Raw genomic sequence first — 14,620 nt, 5'->3', positions numbered from 1 at the left:
GGGCTGGTTAGAGGCTCCCTTCACCATGAATTTGCCCAAACTGGGCTGTTTAGAGGCTCCCTCCACCATGAATTTGCCCAAACTGGGCTGGTTAGAGGCTCCCTCCACCATGAATTGGTCCAAACTGGGCTGGTTAGAGGCTCCCTCCACCATGAATTTGCCCAAACTGGGCTGTTTAGAGGCTCCCTCCACCATGAATTTGCCCAAACTGGGCTGGTTAGAGGCTCCCTCCACCATGAATTGGTCCAAACGGGTTTTTAGAGGCTCCCTTCACCATGAATTGGTCCAAACTGGGCTGGTTAGAGGCTCCCTCCACCATGAATTTGCCCAAACTGGGCTGTTTAGAGGCTCCCTCCACCATGAATTGGTCCAAACTGGGCTGGTTAGAGGCTCCCTCCACCATGAATTTCCCAAAACTTGGCTGTTTAGAGGCTCCCTCCACCATTAATTGGTCCAAACTGGGCTGGTTAGAGGCTCCCTCCACCATGAATTTGCCCAAACTGGGGTGGTTAGAGGCTCCCTCCACCATTAATTGGTCCAAACTGGGCTGGTTAGAGGCTCCCTCCACAATTAATTGGTCCAAACTGGGCTAATTAGAGGCTCCCTCCACCATGAATTGGTCCAAACTGGGTTTTTTAGAGGCTCCCTCCACCATGAATTTGCCCAAACTGGGCTGTTTAGAGGCTCCCTCCACCATGAATTGGTCCAAACTGGGCTGGTTAGAGGCTCCCTCCACCATGAATTGGTCCAAACTGGGCTGGTTAGAGGCTCCCTCCACCATGAATTTCCCAAAACTTGGCTGTTTAGAGGCTCCCTCCACCATTAATTGGTCCAAACTGGGCTGGTTAGAGGCTCCCTCCACCATGAATTTGCCCAAACTGGGCTGGTTAGAGGCTCCCTCCACCATGAATTTGCCCAAACTGGGCTGGTTAGAGGCTCCCTCCACCATGAATTGGTCCAAACTGGGCTGGTTAGAGGCTCCCTCCACCATGAATTTGCCCAAACTGGGCTGTTTAGAGGCTCCCTCCACCATGAATTTGCCCAAACTGGGCTGGTTAGAGGCTCCCTCCACCATGAATTGGTCCAAACTGGGCTGGTTAGAGGCTCCCTCCACCATGAATTTGCCCAAACTGGGCTGTTTAGAGGCTCCCTCCACCATGAATTTGCCCAAACTGGGCTGGTTAGAGGCTCCCTCCACCATGAATTGGTCCAAACGGGTTTTTAGAGGCTCCCTTCACCATGAATTGGTCCAAACTTGGCTGTTTAGAGGCTCCCTCCACCATGAATTGGTCCAAACTGGGGTGGTTAGAGGCTCCCTCCACCATGAATTTGCCCAAACTGGGCTGTTTAGAGGCTCCCTCCACCATGAATTGGTCCAAACTGGGTTTTTTAGAGGCTCCCTCCACCATGAATTGGTCCAAACTGGGCTGGTTAGAGGCTCCCTCCACCATGAATTGGTCCAAACTGGGGTGGTTAGAGGCTCCCTCCACCATTAATTGGTCCAAACTGGGCTGGTTAGAGGCTCCCTCCACCATTAATTGGTCCAAACTGGGCTGGTTAGAGGCTCCCTCCACCATGAATTTGCCCAAACTGGGCTGGTTAGAGGCTCCCTCCACCATGAATTGGTCCAAACTGGGGTTTTTAGAGGCTCCCTCCACCATGAATTGGTCCAAACTGGGGTTTTTAGAGTCTCCCTCCACCATGAATTGGTCCAAACTGGGGTTTTTAGAGGCTCCCTCCACCATGAATTTGCCCAAACTCTGCTGGTTAGAGGCTCAATCCACCCTGATTTTCAAAACAAATGTTGGTGCCAACCTCAACTTACTACAAGGGCCAAATTCACTGCTGGTGACAAGCTCTCCTCACTGCAAGTGCCAAATACACATGTTTCAAGGTGTTTTCCTACTGTCAGAGAGGTGGTATTGAGTGTGTAAAGTGTGTAGTTGTTAGGCTGTGATGTTGGGGTAATAGAGGGTCTTTGGTGTGTTAGATGCCCCCAGACATGCTTCCCCTGCTGTCCCAGTGTGATTCCAGAGGTGTTGGCATCATTTCCTGGGGTGTCATAGTGGACTTGGTGACCCTCCAGACACGGATTTGGGTTTCCCCCTTAACGAGTATCTGTTCCCCATAGACTATAATGGGGTTCGAAACCCGTTCGAACACACGAACATTGAGCGGCTGTTCGAATCGAATTTCGAACCTCGAACATTTTAGTGTTCGCTCATCTCTATTTATGATTCATTCTTAGGCTTAGTGTTCTTTAAGCAACTAATATTTTGTAACTAAGCTTCTTGTGGCAGTCTAAAAATAATAGCTGCGTGCAGATAAAGAGTTGTATTAGATCTGTTTTATCAACACTGTCAATCAATCATTCAGTCAATCAATCAATCCAACCATTAATGATTTCTCAATGCACTGTATAAATCATCTTCTGTGGCAGAATCCTAGAAAGTCCATTGCAGCTTTCCTGCAGCTGATGTGTCCCATGGAGACCAATTCTTAAAGGGGTTGTCTAGTTTTAGGCAAATATTATTGTATATATAATGAAAAGTTATAACAATTTACTAGTTTTCTAGGTCTCTGCTGGTTGTGAATCAACAAGTTGATTTCAACAAGTGGAAAAATTAGACCATAATCATGTGACTGGTAGTACATAGTCATGTGATGGACACACTGATGTGGAGCTTATTACAAGACTCAGGTATGATTACTGTGCTGTGACTGTAAAGAGATCTACAAAACTGCCAGGAATTGATAAGGAAGTATATTGGATAATTGTATAGCTTTTCATTATACAAACACAAATATTTATCTGCTGAAACTAGTTAACCCTTTTAGGCTAAAGCCCCACGTTGCAGAAGTGCAGCTTTTTTTGTTGCAGATTTTGTTGCGCTTTTTTGAGCCAAAACCAGGAGTGGATTGTTCAGTAGGGAGAAGTATAAGAACTTCTTCTATATTTCACATTCCTTTTGTAACAATTCTTGGTTTTGGCTCAAAAAAACGCAACAAAAGCTTCAACAAAAAAATGCTGCGCTTCTGCAGTGTGGGACCACAGCTAGGCCCTCTATAAAATTGTCCATGTGTGGGACTGTGATGATTGTATAGGGTTTCCCCTAGTTAACATCAGGGATTTGCCTCCTTTACAAGTATTAGCTGAAGGTGTTTCAGAATCTTATCAAAGAATGCTTGTACTAGGTCAATTAAAGGATGAGATATACACCACATTCCAAATTATTAAGCAAATCAAATTTAAAGAGGACCTTTCACCATTTTGCCCACAGGCAGTTCTATATACTGCCGGAAAGCTGACAGTGCGCTGAGTTCAGCGCACTGTCGGCTTTCCCGATCTGGGCCTGGTGTGAAGAGCTTACGGTCCCGGTACCGTAGCTCTTCTATGGTCAGAAGGGCGTTTCTGACTGTTAGCCAGAGACGTCCTTCTTCACAGCACAGCCAATCGCGCTGTGCTGTGAGAGTCGGGAGGAACACCCCCTCCCTCCCTGATAATGCTCGTCTATGGACGAGTACTGCGAGCAGAGGGAGGGGGAGTTCCTCCCGGCTCTCACAGTACAGCGCGATTGGCTGTGCTGTGAAGAAGGACATCTCTGGCTAAGTGTCAGAAACGCCCTTCTGACCATAGAAGAGCTACGGTACCGGGACCGTAAGCTCTTCACACCGGGCCCAGATCGGGAAAGCCGACAGTGTGCTGAACTCAGCACACTGTCAGCTTTCCGGCAGTATATAGAACTGCCTGTGGGCAAAATGGTGAAAGGTCCTCTTTAAGTACCATAAAGACTTAATTTTTTTCAGTTAAACTCATGGATGGTTTTGTGTCTCAAAAACCTGTGATAATTAGTCTACCAGCTGAGCCCAATTAAAGAAAACCTAATTGAGACCGGGGCTCCAAAATGTGAAAATGCAGCATTTTGGCCACTGTGAAAACACTACGACAAAATACTCTACCTTGTACATTACCTGTAAAGTGGATGCTGTATAATCCCATCCACACAGTGCAGAAAAAAATCTGCAGAAGTGCTATTATTTTCCGTAGGGTAGATTTTCTGTGAAAAACGCTGCAGAAAAAAACATGATGCAGTTCTGCCATGGTTATGACTTATGTGGGGCCATAGTGTAAGAAGGATGTTCCACATTATGAAGCAGGCCACAGGTTTCAAACAATAAAGGTTCGAAAAAGTATCTCTCTGCTAACGAAAAATGGCAATTTGTGAAATGCCTTGGATGGGATAGGAAAACATATTTCAAGATAACATAAGTATGATCATCGTACTGTGAAGAGATTTGTGACTGATTCAAAACACAGATGGGTTTTTGCAGATCAAGACACAATGAGGAAGTCATTACAAAGCAGCAAACAGGTATTTGAAGTTGCTGGAGCCTCTGGAGTTTCACAAACCTCGGAGACTTGCATTTGTGCATAAACCTAGTATTTGCCCATCTCTAAGCAGTGGTGACAAGCAGAAATGGTTGCAGTAGGCAAAGACATACATAATTTTGAAACAGTTTTGTGTAATGATGAGTGCTGTGCAACCTTGGGTGGTCCAGATAGATGAAGTAGTGAATGGTTGGTAGATGGCCACCTTGTCCCAACAAGGCTGGAATATCAGTATGTTGGTGGCAGAATCATGTTTTGGTTGGAATCATAGGGAGAAAGCTAGTAGGCCCTGACTGTTTGAAAATTACCTCTACAAAGTACATACAGTCATGGCCAAAAGTTTTGAGAATGACACAAATCTTATATTTTCACATGATCTGCTGCCCTCTGTTTTTTATGTGTGTTTGTCAGATGTTTTTATCACATACAGAAATATAATTGCAATCATATTATGAGTCACAAAAGCTTATATTGACAGTTAGAATGAGGTAATGCAGCAAGTCAATATTTGCAGTGTTGACCCTTCTTCTTCAGGACCTCTGCAATTCTCCCTGGCATGCTCTCAATCAACTTCTGTACCAAATCCTGACTGATAGCAGTCCATTCTTGCACAATCTTTTATAACTCAAATTTTTATTGAAAATTTTTTTAAACAATAAGAAAAGAAAAAACAATTACAAGTTACAAGGCGAACACCCGCCCTGCGAACAGAAAAAGCACACAGTGCAACACAAAATACAATCAGAAGAATAAAATTTAAAAAAAAAAAAAAATTAAAGACAAAGAAAGCAACATAGAAAAAAAAGAAAAAGGAAAAAAAGGGGGGGGGGAGGGAGGGGTTAGTGGGACAGATGAGTGGGGGAGAGGACTAAATGTGGGGGGTGAAAGGGTAGGTAGGGGTGAGTGTGAGCAGTCAGGAAACCAGTGAGAGCGCTCGCCAGGTCATCCATACCACAGCCAGTTGGGAAGGGCTCGGGAGCAACCACTGGTCAAATACCTGAGATGAACAACAAGAGTATCAATCAGAGGAGGGGTCAGAGCCCAGGAGCGTCCGGTACTCTGCAGACTGTTGAAACCTGAACCAGTAGAACCAGGTTTTGATGTACGCCTCAGTCGTGCCATGCAGGAAAGACGTGAGATTTTCCATGCGCATTATCTTGTTGACCTTCGAAATCCAGAGGGAGAGAGGAGGAGGATCCACTCGTTTCCAAAAAAGGGGGATACAAGCCCGGGCAGCGAGGATCAGGAATCTAAGTAGGGAACGCTTAAAGACCTTTACAGAAGACTCACAATGATTAAGGAGGAACAGGGCAGGGCCCAAATGGTGAGAAGTTTCAGTAAGCTGGAGGGTTATCCGCTTGACCCCCTCCCAGAAGGACGAAAGGGCAGGACAGGACCAAAAAATGTGTAGCAGCGTGCCTTCCTCGTCGCCACAGCGCCAACATAATGGGGAGACCTGAGGAAACATAGCATGGAGTCTCGTAGGAACCCTATACTATCGGGACAAGATTTTGTAGCTGGCCTCCTGGTGGCGAGAGCTGATGGAAGCAGTATGAGAAAGGCGAAAAATGCGCCTACGCTGCTCCTGAGAGAGGGAAAGGGATAAGTCAGATTCCCATTTCAACAAGAACGGCGGAACAAAGTCCTCCGGAGGTTCAACCAGGATCCGGTAAGTGAGCGAGAGGGAGTGGCGAAGGGGGCCAGCACCAACAAAAATCTTCTCCAAGGGGGTAGGTTCGACGCGGAACTCTGCAGGAGCAGGGAGAGAATGTAAAAAGTGACGAAGTTGCATCCCCCGCCAAGCATCCAAAGGGGGCAGCTCAGGAGGCGCCTGGGAATTCAGAAGTGTAGTCCATCCCCCAGCGTCCTGGAAGTGACAGGCACGGAAAATCCCATGACGGCGCCAATTACGAAAAACTCGGTCAAACATTCCAGGTGGAAAGGCAGGATTGCCCAGCACTGGGAAAAGAGCGGAATCCTTAGGGAGGAGAGCGGAGCGAACAAGGCCCCTGGAGCAAATCCGAAGCGTGGGACCAAGGGTAGGGTGAGAAAAGAGAGATGACAATGAGGAGGAGTCCAGCCATGGGGCAACCTGCAAAGGGATCGGAGAGAATGCCTGTTCGATGTAGACCCAAGGTTTAGAAACAGCATGCCTACACCAGTCCACGACACGAGTCAGGTGGGTAGCCAAGTAATAGGACTTCAGGTCCGGAAGCGATAAACCACCGCAACTCTTGGGACGAAAGAGAAAAGCCTTGCTCACTCGGGCGGGTCTGCCCGACCAGATGAACTTCAATTGGACGGAAGTGAGGGATCTAAGAAAAGACAGAGGGATGTGAATGGGAAGCGCCTGCATCAAGTAGAGAAGACGAGGGAGAATGTTCATTTTAAAAATCGCGCATCTCCCGAACCAAGTAAAGGCTCCAGTGGACCATCGAGTACAATCAGCCCTGATAGACGCCAGAAGTGGGGGGAAGTTGCAACGAAAGAGATCTTTCGGGTCCGGAGTAAGATAAACCCCCAAATATTTGAGAGAAGTGGGGGCCCAATGAAAAGGGAAAGATTGACTCAAGGAGGTGGCCGCCGAGGAGGAAAGGGTCACATTAAGGGCTTCCGACTTCGAAAAGTTGATTTTAAAATTCGAAAGGGTCGAGTAAACCTGAAAGGCAGACATCAGAGCTGGAAGAGAAACATGAGGGGAGGAGAGAAAAAATAGCAAGTCGTCTGCATAAGCCGCCACTTTGTATAAACAGGAAGAATGAGCAGCGCCTGAGATGTTCGGGTCGGCTCGAACCTGGCGGAGGAAGGGTTCAAGAGTCAGGACGAAAATGAGAGGCGAGAGGGGGCATCCTTGCCTAGTGCCATTTCGGATAGGGAAGGACTGGGACAATAAACCGTTCACCCTAACCATCGCTGTAGGGAGAGATTATAGAGCCATGATCCAACTCATCATGCGATTTCCAAGACCAATATGTAACAGGGTCTCTTCCATGAACCGCCAGTTGACCCTGTCGAAGGCTTTCTCAGCGTCAGTTGAAAGAAGCATGAGAGGAGAGCCCGATTGTTTAGCTCCATACATGAGGTTGATAGCTTTGGTAGTATTATCTCGAGCCTCACGGCCGGGTAAAAATCCAGCTTGATCCGCGTGAACAATATTTCCTAACAAGGGCGATAAACGCGTCGCAAGGATCTTGGCTAAAATTTTTAGGTCAACATTGATTAGCGAAATGGGGCGGTAGTTAGAGCACAGAAGAGGGTCCTTTCCGGGTTTGGGGATAACCGCTATGTGAGCACACAGGGAGTCACGACAAAGGGCCGAGCCATCGGTGAGAGAATTGAAAACTTTCAACAGTCTGGGGCGGAGTTCAGGGCCAAGTTTCTTATAGTATACCAAGGTAAGGCCGTCTGGGCCTGGGGCCTTACCCGTTGCCATACTGGAGATAGCTAAAGAAATTTCCTCTTCAACAATAGGAGATTCCAAGGCCGTCAATTCCTCTAGAGACAACGACGGGAGACCAGAGGAGGAGAGATAAGAACGAATGCGATCTCGGAACTCCGCTTCAGGGAGAGGAGAAGGGCCAGAGTTTACAGAATACAAAGAGGCATAGTAGTCCCGAAAGGCAGCTGCAATATCAAGGGGCATGTGTAATCGAGTACCCTGGGCGGAATTGATGCATGGAACGTAGGTGGAGGACTGCTGAACCCGAAGGGCCCTAGCTAGTGAACGCCCGCTCTTATTTCCAAACTCATAAAAATGACGTCTGCATTTAGCTAGAGTACCCTTCACCCTATCAGTGACGAGCGTACGCAATTCCTCTCGGGCGCTGGCAAGCTGGGAATAAACATCAGGAGTGATTTGGCGTTTATGAAGAAGTTCCAATGAGCGGATCCGCTGCAGCAGAGATTCAATACAAGCCCGGCGTTCCTTGTTTAAGCGGGAACCATGTTGCAACAGGATACCCCGGATAAAACATTTGTGAGCCTCCCACACCATTGGAGGAGCAATCCCCGACAATTCCTCCCTCTCAAAGTATTCCCCCAAATGGGTCTTAATGTCATCCAGGATAGTTACGTCATCAAGAAGTGATGCGTTAAGTTTCCACTGACGCTGGAAGGGAATAGGAGAGGACAAGGAAACAGACAAAGTAACCAAAGCATGGTCGGAGAAAGTAATGTTATCGACTTCCGCAGCCAACAAAGAGTGGAGATGTTGGTGACGGATAAAGAGGTAGTCGATACGAGAGTATCGGTGATGGACCGGAGAGTAATAGGAGTAATCCCTATCCAATGGGTGGAGTAACCTCCAGGAGTCCACAAGCTGGTGGGAATGAAGGTCCCTCTTAATCCTCCTGATGAGCGAGTAAGGGTGAGAAGAGACGCCATCAGAAGAGTCCAATGAAGGGTCTAGGACCAGATTAAGATCACCCCCTGCCACCAGGAAGCCCTCCACAAAGCCGTCCAACAGCCCTAAGTAAGAACTAAGGGCACGACCCTGTCCCGAGTTAGGCAAATACAAAGAGGCAAAAGTAAAAAGCTGAGAGGAGATACGACCCTTGACCATAACAAGTCTCCCCTCAGAATCCGTGCGAGTCTCCAAATGTTCCCAAGGCAGGGAGCGAGAAATCAAGATACTAGTCCCTCTGGATTTCGGGTCAGGAGAAGAGCTATGATATGCATGAGGAAACCAAGCATTAGTCAACTTGTATGGCTTGGTAGAGCAATGGTGAGTTTCCTGCAAAAACACAACATGAAGGCGCTTACCTTTGAGCAGATTGAAGAGTACGGAGCGCTTCTCTGGACTATGAAGGCCTCTCACATTGAGGGAGCCCACGGCGATGGAGGAAAGGCGATCAAGCGGAGGCATGGAGGGAGACGGGCTTTCCCAGCTCACACCCTAGGAGCAGAGAGAGAAAAGAAAAAAAAAAAAAAAAAAAAAAAGGGGGGGGGAGGAAGGGGAGAGGGCGAAGAATTGAAGAGGGTAAAGGGGAGGGAAAGAAAAAAAAGAGAAAAAAAAAAAAAAAAGAGAGAAAAGTAACAGAGTAGAGGAAGGAGAGCAGTAAAGAATGAGGGGGGGGGGGGGAGAAAGGAAAGGGAAAAAGAACCAAGAGTAGAACAAATCTAACTACCCCTAGACAAATGGGCCAGGGGCACAACAACAGACAGGAAGGAGTGAGGGAGTAAGAAAAGATGGGGGGAGAAGTGGGCCCGCAAGCACCACGAGTGTACCTGGTAAGGAAGACCCTATGCCCCCACCCCCAACAAAGTGTAAAGGGATAGGAAGCACAGGGCTACAAACTGACTCTAAGGTCCAAATAACAACATTGTATAAAAACACAGCAATACCAACAACAAGGGCCATCTATAAAGCCCAGCAGGAACAGGATCAAGAGGAACAGAGTAGTCACAAAACAAAATAAACATAGTGAAAATGTCCACCAACCGCGAAACAAGTCCAAGACCACTCAACATAAAAGGATATTAACACTGTCCTGTGGGCAGATCAAAGACCGGTGGCATGAGGGATCATGCTTCAATGGGAAGCTGAGCTGAGAGATCTGGTTGACGGAGCGGAGACCCAGGCGGATCCGGTATTGGAAGACGTCGTGGAGATAAGTTTCGCCGAGGTCTCTCTCTGGAAGCAGCCGAAGAAGAACGCCTGGAACCGCGGCCGCGCCTGGATATAGTAGGGCGGGAGGAATCCAGAGCAAGTCAGTTCGGGACTGAGACAGGGCGCACATCCAGGGAGGCAAACAAATCAGGCAAGTCCGCTGGGGAACGGACAACAATCGAAGATGAGCCAACACGAACAATCAAATGGAAGGGATGACCCCACCTATAGGAACCTCCACAGTCCTTAATCAGAGTCAACACCGGCTGAAGGGCACGGCGCATAGCCAATGTGCGGGATGAGACGTCTGGGTAGAGCTTGACAGAGGCATTCTCAAAAGGCACCGATCCCATATCCCAGGCACACCTCAGGATGTGTTCCTTGTCCGTGAAGTAATGTAGTCTACACAGAACGTCTCTAGGATTAGCAGGGTCAAGCGGGCCAGAACGTTGGACTCTATGCACACGGTCCATCATGAAGGTAGCATCCAGCGGGCGTTGAGTCGCCATATTGAAAATGGTATTAATACGGCTGATCAGATCATCCTGAGGGCCTTTTTCTGGCACTCCTCGTAATCGAATATTATTTCTGCGACCCCGGTTCTCCTGGTCATCCAGGAGCAAGGCAATTTGTTGAAGGCGGGCCTCAAAGTGGGTTTGATTGCTCTCCACTGCAGACAGGCGTTGTTCCAAAGAGGACAGTGTTTGATCAGTAGCGTCAGCCCTAGTAGTAAGTTGAGACACATCAGACTGGATCGCACCGAGGGCCTGTGCCTGGGATTGTTCCATTCGGGAAACTACAGAATCCAGGTCCTGTTTAGTGGGCAGAGCTTGAATAAGGTCCCGAAGTAGCTGAAAGTCCGCAGAGGCAATATGGGCTGCTGAGCAGGGTAGGGAGGCCGAATCCATGGATTGCACGTCATGTCCAGGGAGGGTGGCAGACAGTGAAGGAGGTGGCTGCGATTGGCGAAGCGGAGGAGATGGAGGAGCCATGTCATCAGTGCCAGACCCAGTAGCCGAGGTTCCAGATCGGGACAGGAAGGTAGAGATTGACGGTGAGTGAGTAAGAGAGCGACTCGGCGTGCGGGAAGGAGCAGTAGAGGTGTTAGGACGTCTTCTGGACATATCACAATGAGAAGCGACCATAGAAGGTAATGAAGGTACACTCGCAGTATCACCAGGCCTTACATGAGGCGGTCACACAGTTCCATAATCAAACCTGGTACCCATGAGGTGCAAAAGGAGCAATGGGAGAAGTGCTAGTTCCGTGGGGATATACTGCAGAACGTGGAACACACAGCAAGTGGAGGAAGGTGAGGAGCCCCCCCTGATGGTGGAGTAGGGGCTCAGCACTCCCTTCACACCACTGCAGTGCACGACAACAACAAAAAAAAAATTCCCTGCTAGAAAGGTCTCTGAAGAGGGTAAGAAAGTCCAAAAAACAGTAGGGAGTACTCACAGAGTTAGCAGAATGTCCCAGCAGAAAGTGTCAGGATGGGAGCCAAAACAGCAGGGGGGGGTGAGGTGTCTCCACTTCAGGCAATGCAGGGAGGCCAGGCAGCAGGTAGAGCAAGGGGTTCAGAGAGCAGAAGAGTTCCCTTACACACTGCATTAACCCCTTCACCAGTGGAAGTGTTGTCAGTTAGTCCCAAGGGACACTGTCTATGTGTGCCAGATGTAAAGGGAGGGGGAGGGAGGCTCACATCAATAGTGCAGACAGAGCAAGGGTTCTCAGACCTTCAGCTATGGCCCTCTAGTATAGCAAGTTTACTGTTGTCCTGAGTGGAGAAGTATCAGTCCGTACATCCAGGTTCCCCTCCCCCCTTAGGCTGTAGCTGCAGTGGCTCCTGGTGTCTGCTGCAGGTGACGTTTATGTAGCAGAGCCTTGTTAGTATACTATGCAGCCTGGGAGGATGGTGGTGCGTCTGTGTCTCTCCCCGTGTGTGTTACCGACCTGAGCGCTTCAGCAGGCTGGGGTCAGATGCAGGTCAGAGCCTTCAGGCTGACACTTCCAGCAGGCCTCTCCGCAGGGTTCCCTCTCTGAGGATGATGTCCCAGTGAAGCAGTGCAGTCTGTAGAAGGCCCACTGTCCCCCTGTCACTGGACAAGAGAACGGAACAGCAAGGCAGTGCAGTGGAGGAGAGGTGCTGCGAGAGGACTCTCCGTGTGTGTGCAGCAGCCGGAATCAAGATGGCGGAAGGCTTCAATCCAGACAGGTAGGCCGGAGATTCAAAGACAGCAGGCTCTGTTCGGAGGTGCCTGAAGTCGCCCCAAAAGTAGCTGTAGGGTTGGGGGATGTCCCTTGGAGCACAGGTCTTGAGTTTAGTGGCTTGGATCGGGTAGATGGTGATGGAGTAACCATTCTTGCACAATCAATGCTTGCATTTTGTCAGAATTTGTAGGTTTTTGTTTGTCCACAAGTCTCTTGATGATTGACCACAAGTTCTCAATGGGATTAAGATCTGGGGAGTTTCCAGGCCATGGACCCACAATCTCTATGTTTTGTTCCCTGAGCCATTTAGTTATCACCTTTGCTTTATGGCAAGGTGCTCCATCATGCTGGAAAAGGCATTGTTGATCGCCAAACTGCTCTTGGACGGTTGGGAGAAGTTGATCTTGGAGGACATTCTGGTACCATTCTTTATTCATGGCTGTGTTTTTAGGCAAGACTGTGAGAGAGCCGATTCCCTTGGCTGACAAGCAACCCCACACATGAATGGTTTCAGGATGCTTTATAGTTGGCATGAGACAAGACTGGTGGTAGCGCTCACCTCGTCTTCTCCGAATAAGCTGTTTTCCAGATGTCCCAAACAATCGAAAAGGGGATTCATCAGAGAAAATGACTTTACCCCAGTCCTCAGCAGTCCACTCCCTGTACCTTTTGCAGAATATCAGTCTGTCCCTGATGTTTTTTCTGTAGAAAAGTGGTTTCTTTGCTGCCCTCCTTGAGACCAGGCCTTGCTCCAAGAGTCTCCGCATCACAGTGCGTGCAGATGCACTCACACCTGCCTGCTGCCATTCCTGAGCAAGCTCTGCACTGCTGGTAGCCTGATCCCGCAGCTGAAACACTTTTAAGAGACGGTCCTGGTGCTTGCTGGTCTTTCTTGGGCACCCTGGAGCCTTTTTGCCAACAATGGAAACTCTCTCCTTGAAGTTCTTGATGATGCGATAGATTGTTGACTGAGGCGCAATCTTTCTAGCTGCAATACTCTTCCCTGTTAGGCCATTTTTGTGCAGTGCAATGATGACTGCACGTGTTTCTTTACAGATAACCATGGTTAACAGAAGAGAAACAATGATGCCAAGCACCAGCCTCCTTTTAAAGTGTCCAGTGGTGTCATTCTTACTTAATCATGAAAGATTGATCTCCAGCCCTGTCCTCATCAACACCCACACCTGTGTTAATGGAACAATCACTGAAACGATGTTAGCTGGTCCTTTTAAGGTAGGGCTGCAATGATTTTGAAATGTGTTTTGGGGGATAAAGTTCATTTTCTAGGCAAATATTGACTTTGCAAGTAATTGCTGTTAAGCTGATCACTCTTTATAACATTCTGGAGTATATGCAAATTGCCATTAGAAAAACTGAAGCAGTAGACTTTGTAAAAATTAATATTTGTATCATTCTCAAAACTTTTGGCCATGACTGTACAGTGTCTGACTGACCACTTTCTTCCATGATACAAAAAGAAGTGGAAAAATCATCTTTATGTATGATAATGTACCACTTCATGGAGCAAAGAATACCTCTGAGTCACTGGTGGCTATGGTCCTAAAAGGAGAGGAACTTATTCTCCCCTGTACTCACAAGTTCAATGGATGCAAGAATTGTGAAGGTGATATCAAAGAAGGGGCCATATGTTAACATGTAACTTGGCCTGTTAAGATGTTTTCGATTGATTTACCTTCTGATTTCATTAAATGTGAATTTAAATTAATTTCATTTAATGTGAAAATGACCATTTTCAGTTCTTTACAGCCTATAAGATGTTTAAAGACTCTGTTGCACATAATAATTTGGAACAGTGGATTTTGATTTGTTTTAATTTGTGCAAAAATTTTATCATTGGGAGTTTTGTCCAATACAATTTGATTTAGAATCTAGAAGATTTGAGCATTAGGCTGACTGTCATTTTCTTTGACCACTTGGGAAAGGCAGAGAAAACTTTCTGGAAAAGTGCAGAAATCTTTTAGATTCGAATTGAAACTTTGGATGTACTAAAAAGTTATATTAAATCTGAACAAATTTGTGTAACACATTTTAATACATTTGACACTGACTGTCCAATATACTGGTTATACATACATATCCACTAACTATTACAGCAATACAATTAAAAGCATCTTAAACTTAGTTGTAGTCCATTCATGTAACAGATTTATGTGAGGCTTTATTAAATTTAGACAGCTGGGAGAACCTATTAATTTACCACAATGAGGATAAATAAATAGCAAAATATAAATCTCTCATAAACACAAACAAGTAAAGAATATACAGAGAGAAAATGATTATGAAATGTATTAACCCCCTTTACCTTTTTATGGTTTATTGTTTCAATGATAAGTAGAGCTTACAATCTTTCACACATCTATTGAGTTAAATGATTTTATGTATTGTGAAAA

Source organism: Leptodactylus fuscus, chromosome 3 (assembly GCF_031893055.1).
Source record: "Leptodactylus fuscus isolate aLepFus1 chromosome 3, aLepFus1.hap2, whole genome shotgun sequence".
Taxonomy (NCBI): domain Eukaryota; kingdom Metazoa; phylum Chordata; class Amphibia; order Anura; family Leptodactylidae; genus Leptodactylus; species Leptodactylus fuscus.
This window is presented reverse-complemented; position numbering follows the sequence as displayed.